Here is a 14,188-nt window from a genome sequence, read left to right on the forward strand (position 1 = left end):
TGTTAGCCAGGATGGTCTCGATCTCCTGACCTCGTGATCTGCCCGCCTCGGCCTCCCAAAGTGCTGGGATTACAGGCATGAGCCACCGCACCCAGCCTCTCTTTGAACTTTCTATGAATTCATAAATATTTCAAAATTAAAGGCTAAAATATTAATATCAATTGCTGATTATCATTAGGAATTTATGATAGAGTGGTTTCAGTGTATTTTGTTATTCTGTGAAGTAATAATCATAAATACATTAAACAAATATTTTCACATTGTGATATACAGAATGACTGTACTACAAGGCATATTTGTGTTCCTACAAAGAAAAAGGCAGTTCTGAGGATAAATAATTTAGAAAAGCCCTATGTGCATCAACCTTTTGAAAATCATAAGGCACATTATATATCAAACATTTGGAAAATATGGATTATCTCATGAGTGATTCAGAGAGGTCCTTCACATATAATTTTTTCTTCTCCGTCGACAACCTGGTTTTATAATCTGGAAAATATTATCCTAACACTTGCCACTTAAGACACTGTGATAGTAAGAGGAGGGACCACTGCTGGTAATTTTGGAAAGACAATGAATGTGGTCTTAGCTCCCGTCACTCAGCTGCAGCCGGATCTAATGAATTCCTCAAGGTCAGGACAGCGGATCCTTCCCAGAAAGCCTGCCTCAGTAACATCATGATATCTGACCTACTTTCCAACATAATTTCTCAAAGAAAACAAAAGCTATTCTCAGTCCATGCTTAATAACAACTCTGAAAACACACTGGATGTTTTCAAAGCAGTGTGTTACTTTTATGAAAACCCACGTTGGGATTAGTATTTATATATGACCAAATTATCTTCATTTCGCCCCTCCAAAAATACTTGGCACTAACTCTCAAGAAATGCAAATGCTTATTTATGTATCTCTTTTACTATACAAGAAGCTCCACAATTATTCAGGCCATATCTTGTTTTTCTTCGTTTTTGCCTTAGGGCCACTTCTATTGGGGGTGCCTAATGTTTACCATATAAATAAATGAAAAGGAAATCTGGTAGTAATATGTCAAATAATGTGAGTGTTAATTATAAAATGCTTTCTTAGATTTTAAATGGTTATTGACTAAGAACGAACTAATTACCCAGGTCAGTGGTTTTCAGTATCCAGGATAATGCACAGTGGTGTACTCCCTAGCCCAGAGGCAGTGTACACTGTGAAAGTCATTTTTGCCACAACTGAACACTAATTATGAAAACATAAAAAATTTCAGATGGAACGTCAACCTTACTATAATAAATAAATAATACATGTAATATAACCTCACTGCAAAACTAACAATTACACCTTAAAATCATAGTCCCTTCTCCCCCAGAATTCATCTGTTTTCTTGGAAATTACAGAATGCTATATAGTCATATGCCATAACAATTAAAAGAGGACAGTCAAGATGTAAACACATCAACTCAAAAAACTAAGTAAATAAAAGCATCCTGAGGGATAAAGTGGGTAGTGAAATTCTCCTTAAGCATTTATAGAACCCAAAGGACATTGCTATTGACATAGTGATGACATAAAAGGGGCTGTGTTTTAATTATTCTTGGCTTTTAAAATATTTCATTGATTTTTTTAATTCCCTCTATTACATTGCATATCCTTTGGCTTGATTCATCATTTTTCATTCTTTGATCAAATATTAATTTCTCAATGAGAATTTCCATGAGTGCCTATTTAAAATTGTAAGCCACCACCCTAAGCATTTTACTTTACTTTTCCTTACTTTTTGCTGGACCACTAATCACTGTAATATGTGTGTGTGTGTGTGTGTGTGTGTGTGTATAAACAGATATACATGTATGTGTATATATGTGTGTGTGTACATATATTTATAGTGTTATTTTACTTATTTTCTTTGATCTTTGTGTCCCACCCACCACCAACAGTCAGAATGGAAACTCCATGACAGCAGGATATATATATATGTATTGTTCATTTCATTATTCCAAGAAACTACAAAAAATGCCAGAAATATCATAATAAACACTTGCTGAATTAATGCTCATTTTTACAAGTTTCTCAAAATCTTCAATAAGTTATATTAGTAGGCAAACACATGTATATGAACTATGTCTTGACTTGAATATATTTCAGTCCATTCAATTAATAAAACCAGAGAGAAAGTGGTAAAAAATATAGAAAGAAAGATGTACAAAACACAAATTATTGTTAATGGTTAAAAAATTAATATCAAATATTAAAACCAACAGATATTTGCTTATGTTGACAAGGAACTAAAGAGTACAATAACAGCTCCCTCTTCCACCAGAAAGCTTTGTGAAATTGTTGTATTATCGAGAGCAACACTTTTCAAATTTTAATACACATATGAATCACCTGAGGAACTTGTTAACAAGAAGTTTATGACTTAGTGAGTCTCAGATGGGGCCTCAATGCTAGCAAAGATGCTGATGCTCTCTAGACCAAAATCCGATTAGAAGTAACTTTAATTCTTTAGCAATGTTTAATTTTGCTCTGCTATGACGTAAAAAGTAATAATATTTTGAGGCACATTTCATCCAGTGGGAAATAACCTGTGTTTAAACATATCTGTAATAATTTTGAAAGACCGCTATTAAGTGATTGAGTATAAGAGTTTGGTTGATTTTTTATTAAATGTTCTTTCCCCTCATCCTCCCAATCTAGGCAGAGTACACTTTTCTATCCCATTGATTTTGGAAATAGATTTGTGACTTTTTATGACCAATGAAATATTGGTCATGACACAGGCAAAGAATAAACATTGACTTTCATGTCTGGATTTGTGCCCTTTTCCTCCTATTTTCTGCTCAAAGAACAGGACTTAGGTAGCTGCTGGCTCAGGCATGGACTCCACCCACATCTTACAACTAAGCCCTGCTAAGCTCAACCCAAATCACAGAACATTTTGGGGATGTTAATGGGTACAAAAAAAAAAGTTAGAAAGAATGAATAAGACCTACTATTTCATAGCACATCAAATTGACGATAGTCAATGATAAATTAATTTTACATTTTAAAATAAGCAAAAGAGTGTAAATAGATTGTAACACATAGGATAAACGTTTGAGAGGGTGGATATCCCATTCTCTGGGATGTGATTATTTTTCATGGCATTCCTGAATCAAAACATCTTATGTAACCCATAGATATAGACACCTACTATGAAATGGTTTGGATCTTTGTCCCCATCAAAATGTCATCTCAAATCGTAATCTCCATGTGTCAGAGAGGGACCTGGAGTGAGGTAATTAGATCATGAGGACAGTTTCCCCCAAGCTGTTCTTATGATAGTGAGCAAGTTCTAAGGAGATCTGATGGTTTCAAAGTATGGCACTCACTCCCTCACTCTCTCTTCTGCTTCCACAGAAGGCATTCCTTGCTTCCCCTACACTTCCCACTGTGATTTTAAGTTTCCTGAGGCCTCCCCAGCCATGTGGAACTGTAAGTCAGCTAAACCTCTTTTATTTATACATTACCCAGTCTCAAATATGTCTTTATAGCAGTGTGAGAATGAACTAATAGAACACATACTATGTACCTACAAAATTTGGAAATTTAAAAATTAAGAAAACAAATCACAGAACCTCACCACATACACGGTGAAAATAAGAAATGGTTTTTAAATTGACAATGAATTTTGCTGTAGATTGTTACACAGCATTATCATGATATAGATAACTTATACAGAAATCAGTACTTTAATGGAGTGCTGACATAAAAATTACCTAAAATTTGTAGCAATGGCCAGGATGGCAGGCAATAAAGGAATTGCTACAGGACACTGAAAAAATTGAGATTTATGTTATGTAACATCAAAACATTTGATAAACCTAGTGCCCAAGATATTGTGGAAAGCTGAATATGTATATAATTATATTACAAATTTGTGCGAGGAGCTTTCTGGACAAAATGTTGAAAACATGAATTGGTTACTACCCGATGTATTTGATAAGATGCCACAAGAAAAATGTAAGTTCAGGAAAGAACTGATAAGCTAGTAAACACATTTAAGAAGGCAAGGAGAGACGTCAGAAATTTGGAGATTTTAAACCTCAGAAGTAGAAACTTTAATTGATCATTTAAATAGTGGAATGCTAAAACATATCTTCCAGAAAAGAACAAACCCAGGGCTCCACCATGAAGGCAAGGCCTTGGGATAAATTCCAAACCAAGTGTAGAGCTGGAGACTGTTTTTCAGAATTTTGACAGGAAAACTATCCTCCTAGGTATGTGTGTGTGTGTGTGTGTGTATGTATGTATATGTGTATATATACGCACACAAGTACACTATATATGTGTGTGTGTGTATACATATATATATAGAGAGAGAGTCACCCTGATGTGCTATTAAATAGTAAGTCTTATTAATTCATTCTAACTATATATACACATAGTTATATATATAGTATATAACTAGTATACATATATACTAGCATATAGTATATATGTAGAGATATATATATTGTGTAACTGTGTGTATATATATGTACATATGCGTGTGTGTGTGTGTGTCTATACATATATATATATATAGTTAGAAAGAATTAATAAGACCTACTATTTAATAGCACATCAGGGTGACCATAATCAGTAATATCTTAGTTTTACATTTTAAAATAATGTAAAGAGTGCAAGTGAATTGCTTGTAATTCAAAGGATAAATGCCTGAAGAGATGGACACCCCATTCTCCATGACGTGTTTATTTCACATTGCATGCCTGTATTCAAACATCTCACGTACCCCATAAATATATACATCTACTATGAAATGGTTTGGCTCTTTGTCCCCACCCAAATCTCATCTCAAATTGGAATCCCCACGTGTCAGGGAGAGACATGGTGGGAGGTGATTTTTTTATGGTTTATTTGGTTATGGTTTTACAAAAATCTGAGACATCCAAAAAAACTGTGATTAAATTTAGAGAAAAAGGCACATCTCACAAATAATTTTACAGTAGGTGAGAAGCAACATGAACTGCAGACTTTGCAGGTAGGGAGTCTCTTGCAAAAGCAGAAGTCACATCAGCAAACTGGTGAAGAGACAGCTCTAAGCTCCGTTCAGCCACAGACGCATCAAAATGCAAGCAGAAAATGTCAGAATCAATGTTATCAGAACTCTGGAAAGCAGTCAAAAGATTATAACAAGCAAGCAAATGCTGAATCAAGAAGACAGCAACCTAAAAATGGTAGGAAGATTCTCCACAATTTCTTATAGAAGATAGAAGCAGTGGGAATATTTTCTCACTCATTGCATGAAGCCAGTATTACTTCTAATACAAAAACCAGACAAAAGCTTATAAGAAACAAGAACTAAAGAGCAACATCTCTCATGAACGTAAATCTGAAAATCTTCAATAAAATATTAGCAAATCAAATCCAACGATGTCTAAAAGTAACTACATGTCATAGCCAAATGGGATTTGTTCCAGGTTTGTAAGGCTGGCTCAACATTCGAAAACCAAATAATGTAATCCATCACATCAACAAGCTAAAGACGAAAAATCATATAATCATATCAATACATGAAGAAAAAGCATCTGACAAAATCCGACACCCATTCATGATAAAAACTCTCAGCAAACTAGAAATAGAGAAAAACTTTCTCAACTTCTTAAAGAACAACTACAAAAAAACCTACAGCTAAAACTACATTTAATGGTGAAAAGCTAGACGCATTTTTGCTAATATCAGGAGCAAGACAAAGATGTTCCCTCTCACAACTCCTTTTCAACATCACACTGACAGTCCTAACTCATGCAATAAAACAAGAAAAGGAAGTAAAAGTTACACAAATTAGGAAGGAAGATATAAAACTGCCTTTGGTCACATATGGCATAATTACCTAGATAAAATTCTAAAAGACAAAAATATTCTGGAACTAATAAGCAATTACAAGGGGTTGCGTGATACATGATTAATACACAAAACTCAATTGCTTTCCTATATATCAACAGTGAACAAGTGGAATTTGAAATTAAAAACATGATAACATTTATATTAGCACTCTCTCTCCACAGAAATAAATACTTAGGTATATGTCTAACAAAGTAGATTTAAGATTTATTTTTATTTTATTTGTTTTTTTCTGAGGTGGAGTCTCGCTCTGTCACTCAGGATGGAGTGCAGTGGCACGATCTTGGCTCACTACAACCTCTGCCTCCTGGGTTTAAGTGATTCTCCTGTCTCAGCCTCCTGAGTAGCTGGGATTACAGGCACCTGCCACCACACCCAGCTATTTTTTTGTAATTCTAATAGAGATGAGGTTTCGCCATGTTGGCCAGGCTAGTCTCAAACTCTAGACTTCAGTGTATCCATCTGCCTCAGCCTCTCAAAATGCTGGCATTACAGGGGTGAGCCACTGCACTCTGCCAGATGTAAAATGTATATGAGGAAAACTATTAAACTATGATAAAATATATCAAAGAATAACTAAATAAATGGAGAGTTAATTCATGTTCATCAACAGAAATGCCCAAGGTTGTCAAGATATCAATTCTTCCCAATTTGACCTTTAGATACAATGCGATCCCAATAAAATCCCAGCAAGTCATTTTGTGGATATTGACAAACAATCCTAAGACTTGCATAGAGAGGCAAAAGATTCAGAATAATCAAGACAATAGTAAAAATAAAACGAAAGAAGACGGCTAATACTACCTGACCCCAGGCCTTACAATAAAGTTACAGTAATCAAGACAATGAGGTATTGGCAAAAGAATATACAAATAGATGAATCAAACAGAATACAGAGCCCAGAAACAGATGAACAAAAATATGGTTAATTGATATTTGCAAAACAAAACAAAGGCAAGTCAATGGAGAAAGAAGAGTCTTTTTAGTAAATGGCACTGGAAAAACTGAACATCTACATGTAAAACAATGTATCTAGACACAGAGTTTATAAGTTTATATTCTCCATAAAAATCAACTCAAAATGGATAATAGACATGAATATAAAATACGCAACTATAAAAATGCTAGCAAATAACATCTGAGAAGATCTAGATGATCTTTTGCTATAGTGATAGTCTTTTAAATACAACACAAATGGCACAATTCATGAAACAAATAATTGGTAAGTTGGACTTTCTTAAAATTTAAAAGTGATGCTTTCTGAAAGACACCGTTAAGCAAATTACCAGTAGAAGACTAGTCACAAACTGGGAGAAAATATGTGAAAGACACATATGAGAAAAAATTATTATCCAAAACATACAAAGAACACTCAAAACTCAAAAACAAACAACCTAATTAATTAATGGACAGAAGATCTAAACAGATACCTCATCAAAGACGACATACAATGGCAAGTAAGCAAATGAAACGAAGCTCAACATCATATGTCATCAGGAAATTGCAAATTTTAAAAAGTGACATACCACTAAATACCTATTAAGATGGCAAAAACTAAAAAAAGCTGGAAACATCAAGTGCTGGCAAAGATATGGAGTGACAGAAATTGCCATTCACTGATGCTGTGAATACAAAATGGTGCAGTCACTTTGGAAAACAGTTTGGCAGTTCCTTGCAAAACTAAACATACTTTACCATATAACCCCGCAAACTTGGTCCCTGCTCTTTCCCCAAAGGAGTTAAAAACTTATGTCCACACAAGAACCTGCACATGCATGCTTGCAGCAGCTTTATTCATAATTGCCAAAATTGGAAGCAACCAAGATGCCCCTCAGTGAGCGAATGGACAAATAAACTGTGGCATATTCAGACAACACACTATTATCCAGCTGTAAAAAGCAATGAGTTTTCATATCTATTATCAAGTGAAAAAAGGAAATTTGAAAAGGCTACATGCTCTATGATTCCAACTACATGACATTCTGGAAAAGACAAAACTATGCAGACAGGATCAAAATCAGTTGCCAGCTGTGTAAGGGTGGAGAGGAATGAACAGCCGGAGCAGAGACGATTTTTAGGGCAATGAAACGACTTTGTAGGATACTATGATAGTCGATACATGTTATCATACATTTGTTATAACCCACAGAATGTACAGCACCAAGAGTGAGACCTAATGTAAACTATGGAGTTTGAGTGTTAATGATGTGTCATTGTAGGTTTATCGATTGTAGAAAATGTACCACTCTTGTATGGGGAAGGCTGTGGGTATATGGAAATAAGGGGTATATTTTCTTTCTTTCCCTCCCTCCCTTCCTTCTCATCTTTTTTTTTTTTTTTTTTGACAGAATCTTGCTCTGTCACCAGACTGGAGTGCGGTGGCACGATCTCAGCTCACTGCAACCTCCACTCCTGGGTTCAAACAATTCCCCTGCCTCAGCCTCCTGAGTAGCTGGGACTACAAGTGCGTGCCACCATGCCTAGCTAATTTTCTGTATTTTTAGAAGAGACGGGGTTTCACTATGTTAGCCAGGATGGTCTTGATCTCCTGACCTCATGATCCGCCCGCCTTGGCCTCCCAAAGTGCTAGGATTACAGGCGTGAGCCACCGCACCCAGGTGATAACTGTACTTTCTACTCAGTTTGTTGTAAACCTAAAATTGCTATAAACCTAAAGGCATTAAAAATAAATATGAAAAAAGACAACCTACAAAATGATAATGAATATTTGCAAATTGCATATTTGATAATGATTTAAGATTCAGAATTCTAAAGAACTCCTATAACTCAACAAAAGATAATTCTGTGAAAAAAAATGGGCAAAATAGACATTTCTCCAAAAAAGATACATAAATGGCCAATAAGATCATTTAAGATGTTCAACATCATTCATCATTAGGGAAATGCAAATCAAAACCACCATGAGATTACACTTCATACTCCCTAGGATGGCTATAATTAAAAAGCTTAAAAAGGAAAGCAGCAGGTCCCAGACCTCCTTCAAAAATTTGCTTGAATACCTTCTCATCTAGGCCTGTCCTTACCATGATACTTAATATTTTAATTTGCCATCCTTCCATCTTATGATTTCTTATGTTTTACCTTTTTATCACAGTACTGATCACCTCGTAATGAGCTGTGTAATTTTACATACACATATGTAAGTATGTACTTATTACTTAACAAGCTGTGTAACTTACTTATATACACATATGTAAGCATGTGCATAAACACATATACACATATGTAAGCATGTACAAATACACGTTTATATACACATATGTAAGTATGAAAGTTTACTTACATACACATAAGTGTAAGTTTGTGTATTATATATATACAAATAAACACATATATTTTGTATAATATATACACACACAAAATATATATTTTCTGTTTAACGCAAAAGTACATGCTCAAGAAGAACATGATTTTTTTTGTTTCATTTAATGATGTATATACTAGGTATCTCAAACATCGCTTGCCATATAGCAACTGCCCAATAAATATATATTAATTAAACAGTTTTGTCCTTATTTTTCTTTATTCTTAGCAGGGTTTTGAAAATTTTATTGGTCTTCTGAAGTCCTCCATCTTAGATTTGTGTTCTATTTCATTCATTTGTGCTATTACCTAATTGGTTTCTAATATAATTTATTTTTTATATTATATATATTTTTCTCTATCTACTGGCTTAGCAAATGCCCATAGTTTATGTCATGCAATATTGTTGTTATTTCTGTTTCAAAACATTTTTTAATTTAATGTGATTTAGGAGGGGGACATGGGCTATTTAAAGTGTCTTTCTCCTAAACAATGGGAGTTTCCTAGACATTGCCTTATCATTTAAAATTATATAATTAAAAATATATCATTTAAAATTATAACCCTTTTTTGTTCCTTGCTAAATGTTCTGTGTGTGCTTGCAAATCATATATATCTGAACCTGGTAAATTGCGTTACATATGCTCATTAGGTATAGATCACTGACTATGCTGGTCAACTCTATTGCATCCTTACCATAGCACAAAATTAAAATATTTTGAGAATGCCTGAAGTACTCTGAATTGTGATTCATCAGTAAATAAGCTAATTAGAATGTATTTGGAAACTAATAAAATGGTTGTTTCTGAAAGAAGTCTCTGTATCAATGGCATGATTATATTCAAATAAGATTTTAGAGTTCCTAGATACACAAACCACTTTGACTACATCCTGTATTACAGAAGTGTTATTCAGATTATTTTTTAAAATTACTTTTTTTATAGATTTTGCTTTTAAAGTCTACATTGATCTACAGATAATTAAAGCAGGATGTACACGTTTATATTACAAAGGATTTCTAGGTATTTTATTCTCTTTGTAGCAATTGTGAATGGGAGTTCACTCATGATTTGGCTCTCTGTTTGTCTATTATTGGGGGGTGGGGGGCTAGGGGAGGGATAGCATTAGGAGAAATACCTAATGTAGATGACAGGTTGATGGGTGCAGCAAATCACCATGGCATGTGTATATCTATGTAACAAAACCTGCATGTTCTACACATGTACCCCAGAACTTTAATTGTAGTAATAAAAAATATTTTTTTCTCCATGAAACGCCTTATATCTTTAAAAAGAGTTGATTTCTTTCATTCTTTCTGCTCTTCCTAGATGGTATATTTCTACCTAATCAGATTTTCAAAGCCTTCTTAGAGTTGTGATATGTGTTCAAGCTTTACTTAGAATTCTCAAAACAAAACAAAACAAAGAAAGGAGACTGTGGAATTTAAACCCAAATACATGGTTGGTTGTCAGCCAAACTTTTGAAATCAGTTGCTATGGAGATTCTTTTAATTTTGTCTTTCTCTTCTTCTGGGTCTAATTAGGGCATCAAAGTTTATAGCATATAAATATAATAATACCACTCATAATTCATATGGCAGATTCCAGCCACTTTATAACTAAAACAAAACATTTAAGACCAGTAGACTGGAAACACAGTTGAACTTCAAAAAAAAATTAGCAATGCTATGTTAAAAGAGATAATTCTCATGTAATGGCAACCAATGCCAAAATCAGGTTTACTCTAATTTCTTTGTTTGTACCAGCAGCTGAAAAAGTTTTATTCCTGTGCATTATTTGGAACTAATTCAGCTTTCCTGCTCTAATATTACTGGTATGAGTATGCCCACTCAAATCTAAAAAAAAAGAACAAGAGATTTTGCAATCATTCACCAAAAAGCACCTTCTGGTACAGCTTATCCTCCAAAGGCTCATGATTACTTTGGCCTTTAGGTTTGAAACAGAAGAACTACCAAGACAGTACATTTTTAATATGTTTCTGATTCCCGTGGTAAATCAGCATACTTTCCCTAATACAGAGAGAAATTCCTAGAAATATGCACAACTTTAGAGCTTAAATACAAAGAGCTCACAAAATATTTAGCCAGAAATAAAATGATACTTTGAATTCTGAAAAATTACGCTAAACTATATCTCTAGGAAAGAGATACACTGGTGACTTTACAAATAAAATTCAAAAGCATTATATGTGCTCTAATTGTTAACCTTATATGTTTGTGTGATATTTAAGTGAAAATGACAATGAAGAAAATGTACAAGCATTTGATATAGAAATAACTAAAACAATAGCAGAAAATATACATAAGGTCAAGATAAACAAATACAGAATTCCAGAGTAGCATTTTTCCTTATTCATATAATAATGTATATAATAAATAATCCAAAACTGAAGGAATATATAGTCATGTGATTTTAAAAGGCCATCTATGTCTATAGAGAATATGTTTTGTTTTCAACCGATACAGTCATTGTCATATTTATGGGGTACAGTGTAATGTTTTAATATATGTATATATTATAGTACTGATCAAATCAAAGTAACACTTATCATATCTCAAACAATTGTCATCTCTTTGTGGTAAAAACATTAAGTTTTTTTTTTTTAAGATTCAGTTATACGCAAAAGTGGTAGGGCATATGCAGGAGAATGAAGCTGGAACTCTACCTTTTATCATACATAAATATAAACTCAGGACGGATTAAAGACTTAAAAGGCAAGAGCTAAAACTATAGAAATTCTAGAAGAAAACCAAGGAAACTGAATTTTTCACAACAGCCTTGGCAAGGAATTTATGACTAAATCATCAAAAGCAATTGAAATGAAACCAAAAATTGACAAGTGGGATCTAATTAAACTAACGAGTTCTGCAGAGAAAAAACAAACAAACAATAACAACAAAAAACCTCTCAACAGAGTAAACAGAAAACCTACAAAACAGGAGAAAATAGTCACAGACTATGCATACAACAAAGGTCACACTTCATGAATCCATAAAGAATTTAGTCAATTCAACAAGCAAAAACAACCCCATTAAAAAGCGGGCAAAGGACATCAACAGACACTTTTCTAAAAGAAGACAAACAAGCAGCCAACAAACATATGAAAGAAATGCTCTGTATCATTAATCATCAGAGAAATGCAAATCAAAACCACAGTGAGATACCATCTTACATTAGTCAAAATGGCCATTATTAAAAAGTCAAAAAATAACAGATGTTGGTGAGGTTACCAAGAAAAGGTAAAGCTCCCACTGCTGGTGGGAATGTAAATTAGTTCAGCCACTGTGGAAGGGAGTTTGAAGACTCTGAAAGAACTCAAAGCAGAATTACCATTTGACCCAGCAATGTCATTATTGGGTATATAACCAAAGGAAAATAAATCTGTCTCCCAAAAAGATACATGCATTCCTATGTTCATTGCAGGACGAATCACAATACCAAAAACATGGAATCAATCCAGGTGCCCATCAGTGGTGGATTGAATAAAGAAAATCTGTTACATATACACCATGGAATACTACACAGTCATAAAAAAAAGAATGAAATCAAGTCCTTTGCACTAACATGGATGCAGGTGGAGGCCATAATTCTAAGTGAATTAACGCAGGAACAGAAAACCAAACACTGCATATTCTCACTTATAAGTGGATGCTCGACACTGGGTAAATGTGGACATACACATGGGAGCAATAAGCACTGGGGACTACTAGAGTGGGGACGGAGAGAGGAGGAAAGAGCTAAAAATCTATTGTGTCCTATGCTCACTATCTGGCTGACAAGACTAATTATACCCCAAATTTCACCATCACACTATACAAGAAACCTGCACATGTATTGCTGATTCTAAAATAAAAGTTGAAATAATTTTTTTAAAAAGAAGTGGTATGGTAGCTTGGGCAAAACATTGGCTCATAAATCAAAATACCTGAGTTCTAATGAGAACACATGGACACAGGGAGGGGAACATCACACACCAGGGCCTGTCAGCGGCTAGAGGGCTAGGGGAGGGATAGCATTAGGAGACATACCTAATGTTGATGGGTGCAGCAAACAACCATGGCATGTGTAAACCTATGTAACAAACCTGCACGTTCTGCATGTGTGTCTCAGAACTTAAAGTATAATAATAATTAAAAAATACTTCTGTTCTAGGACCAACTCTATCAGTACAAGTTTTATGAATTTTGACAAAACCTAAGCCACTCTTGTTGACAGCTTCATCTGCTGACTGTACTAATAATATCTTTCCCACCTAATTCTCAAGGCTTCTGAAGTTCAAATGAAGATTAATAAATAAAAAAGGCTTTGAACATTAAAAGTTCTATGTATATGTGAGCTGAAGTTGTTCATGATATTTCAGTTTTGGTTCCAAGAAGCAAATAATATCAAACTGCAATATTCTAGTTCAGAAATTATTAAAGGTAATGGTGACATAATTTGTCAACCTTCATTTTGACAATTTATATTCACCTCATTTGCAGTTAAACGAAGCCACAATTGGACTATGTTGCACAATTTTACAGGCCTAGCAGAATGAGTACATACGGCCCATTTAGCTAAGGATATTTTAATATATGATGTTCATTATGAGCTGATCTCTTTCAACCGTATCACCCAGCTGATATGTATCTCCTTGAGAGATCACTATGTCTATTTTACATACAGGTATTTATCAGGGTGTTGATTTTTTTTTTTTTTAACAACCTATCACATCTGACAATATACACAGAGAAATGACAATCCTCTGAAATGCATCAGAGTCTGTAGGCTCACCAGCCCTGTATGAATTGTCTTTAATGAAAATTTTGCCTGTAATTTAAAAAAAAAAAAAAAATGTACTTCAGGCCGGGCTCAGTGACTCATGCCTGTAATCCCAGCACTTTGGGAAGCCAAGGCAGGCAGACCGTGAGGTCAAGAGATCAAGACCATCCTGGCCAACATGGTGAAACCCGAACTCTACTAAAAATACAAAA

The 14,188-nt window shown here is 34.2% G+C and overlaps 1 protein-coding gene across 1 annotated transcript in view; it reads right to left on the bottom strand.

Annotated features, from left to right (window-relative positions):
* Positions 1 to 14,188, bottom strand: part of MALRD1 (MAM and LDL receptor class A domain containing 1) — a 725,579-nt gene that overhangs the window by 432,454 nt on the left and 278,937 nt on the right. The window lies entirely within an intron of this gene.

This window comes from Colobus angolensis, unplaced genomic scaffold (genome assembly GCF_000951035.1).
Source record: "Colobus angolensis palliatus isolate OR3802 unplaced genomic scaffold, Cang.pa_1.0 Scaffold63, whole genome shotgun sequence".
In the NCBI taxonomy this organism is placed as follows: domain Eukaryota; kingdom Metazoa; phylum Chordata; class Mammalia; order Primates; family Cercopithecidae; genus Colobus; species Colobus angolensis.